Source organism: Penaeus vannamei, chromosome 18 (genome assembly GCF_042767895.1).
Source record: "Penaeus vannamei isolate JL-2024 chromosome 18, ASM4276789v1, whole genome shotgun sequence".
Classification (NCBI taxonomy): domain Eukaryota; kingdom Metazoa; phylum Arthropoda; class Malacostraca; order Decapoda; family Penaeidae; genus Penaeus; species Penaeus vannamei.
In genome coordinates, this window is record NC_091566.1 from 21653196 (window position 1) to 21655695 (window position 2500).

At 62.9% G+C, this 2500-nt stretch overlaps 1 protein-coding gene across 14 annotated transcripts in view; it reads left to right on the forward strand.

The window, feature by feature from the left end:
* The window catches only part of siz (Brefeldin-resistant Arf-GEF family protein schizo), a 408468-nt gene that overhangs the window by 355125 nt on the left and 50843 nt on the right, over positions 1–2500 (forward strand). The gene's annotated exons all lie outside the window — the stretch shown is intronic.

Here is a 2500-nt window from a genome sequence, read left to right on the forward strand (position 1 = left end):
CGGTGCCAGCAGGCGAGGGACGCCCTCCACTTGTTGACGTGCTACTGCCTCCCCGCCTCCGCCCTTTCCTTCGCTCGCCGTGCTGTGTTATGCGGCGGCCTCGCTGCGAAGTGACCTGGGCTCGAGGTGGCTGGCTCTCCTGCACCTTCCTTGCATTGCCGTCATCGCGGGGGGCCTTCTCTTGTGCGGTGCCGCGGGCGTGAGGGGGGCGTTTTGGTGAAATTATGGGCGTGGTGGCGGAGCGGAAGTAGGGAAGGGGCGGGTGGACGAGTCGTGGCGTGGGCGGCAGATAAGGTTGGCGCAGTGGTGCTCGCGCCCGATGTGTGTGGGTGGTGTTGGCGGAGGTCGTGGTCGGGGTGGAGGAGGGGGTGGAGGGGGTGGGGGCGTGGGAGTTCTTCTTCAAAGTCGCCCTTGACAAAGCTATCAATCGGCGTTTCCTTTTTCCCCCTTTGGTGGAGCGTGGCCAGGGCAGTTAATTATGCCTGCATTAGGAGGAACACGGGCGGCTAGTTAGAGAGCTTGCCTAGCAACAGCTGGCGGAGGCGGCGGGTGCGAGCGAGAGGCCGCGGGGAGGCCCTGCCGGAAGTGCGAGAGGCAGGTCTCAGTGGCTGCGTTGAGGGCGAGCTGCAGGGCGGGCGGGTGGGGCGGGAGGTGCCTGGTGAGTCGTGTAGTTCGCAGGGGCGGACGAGGCTGTTCGGGCGTCGGGCGTGGCAGGGCGGCAGCGAAGAATCAGCTGTGTTCCCCGCCGGCTTGCTAGCGTCCGGCAGCAATCAATACGCTTGCCCAGCCCCGCCTGTGTTCGTGCGTACGTACGTTTGTGCATTTGTTGTGGATGCGTGCGTCTGTTGGTCGCTGAATGACTGGGCGCTCGAGCCGAGGCCTCCTTATGAGGGGAGACTTAACCAGTTTAGCCGCGTACGAATGCCTTCTCCTAGCCTCCGATGCCGCCGAGCGGGGCCGCCGCACGCCAGCACATGTGGGCCTCCCTGCCATGTTAGTTGTGATGGTGTAAGGGGAGCAGCTGTGTGGGAGAGCCTGAGCGACATCCCTTTTCCCCCTTTCCCCCTCCCCCTCCCCCCTGCTCCCTCCTCCCGCGGCTCCCCTCCTCGCCACGCGCTGCCCGAGCTCTCTCGTCTGCCTGCCTAGTCAACCCCGTGAGTGCGAGACTGTTTGACGCGCTCCGACGTGCTCCGCGCTCTTCCCGCTCGCTCTGTTGACGCCCGCAGGAGCTCACAAAGACGCGATAATTTGAGATTTGTCCACAACCAGCGTCGCGGAGAGCTCCTCCTGCCGACGGCGTCACGTGACATCGAGTGGCTCTAGTGTGCGTTGTTTACCTTTTTCGCGAGGGGATCGGCTGCGGATCGGCGGGACGCTCGCCCTCCCGGTAATGTTTCGGGTGTAGCGAACACCAGTGTTAGTGTGGCTAGTTCCGGAGCATCTACACTTCGCACCTTTCCCCTCGCCGCGCAGTCCGCTTCGGTCGGCCCGCCGCGGCTTCACCACGCGTCCAGCGCTGCACATCGAGGCTTGGTACAAAGAAAAGTTTCTGAGGTGCGGGTCAGCTAAGTGCGCCGCCGTGTGGTTTCCTTTTGCTTCTTGGTCTGTGTTGGCGCGGTCCAGTTATGACAGCAGCGGTGTTGAAGTTATGACGCATCGAGTGTGAGTAGTTGTGTGTTGCGGATTACAGTACACAGAAATGCTCCAGGCAGTGATTATATCGATACGGCAGCCTCTGTCGCGAAGCAGGTAACTGAAGATGAACTGGTGTAGTTGTTGTGTTATGGTGTAGTGTTGAGTCAGTGTAAGTGTTGGCTGTAGGAAGTGGTCACATGGTAAGCTCCGTTATGGTAACTTAGTACGGTCAGGCGCCAGTAGTGTAGTTAGAGTTGCCACCTTGATCAAGAGTAACTCTGCGTGTGACGCTAGTTCTCCGTAAGTTGCCCACACGCTTGCGCCCTTCCTGCTCAAGCCCAAGGCTCAAGATACGACCCAGTCTCTCCAGGAACCGCTGCTGCTCCTTGAAGTGCGGGGCATGAAGGGCGAGGACGAGTAGCGTGCCGGTGCGTGAACCATGCACGTCCCAGCGGGCGTGCAGCCGTGCCCGTCATGCTACGCCTACTGTGTCCCCCGGGCAGCATGCCCAGGTGGTATCCCCCCGCCTCCACCTGTGCCGCGGCACGCCCACCCACCTGTCAGGCAGAACAGCCCCCATGGCAGCCCGGCGAACAGCCCTCACCACAGCCCCCACCGCACCCAGCCGCGGCCCATGGGCCACCCTCCGCCGTGCACCCACCAGGGGCTGTACGGCGGCCTTCGCTTCGGCTCGCTCCCTCACTCGCAGCCCGTGCCCAAGGTGCCCCCGCACTACAACTCCCTGCCCCATCAGCAGCCACCTCCGCCTCCCCCGCCCTCGCACCAAGGGCCTTGCCATCCTCCTCCTCATTCCTTCAGCCACAATGATATTCCTCCTCCTCCCCCTCCCCCACACGCCTCCCTT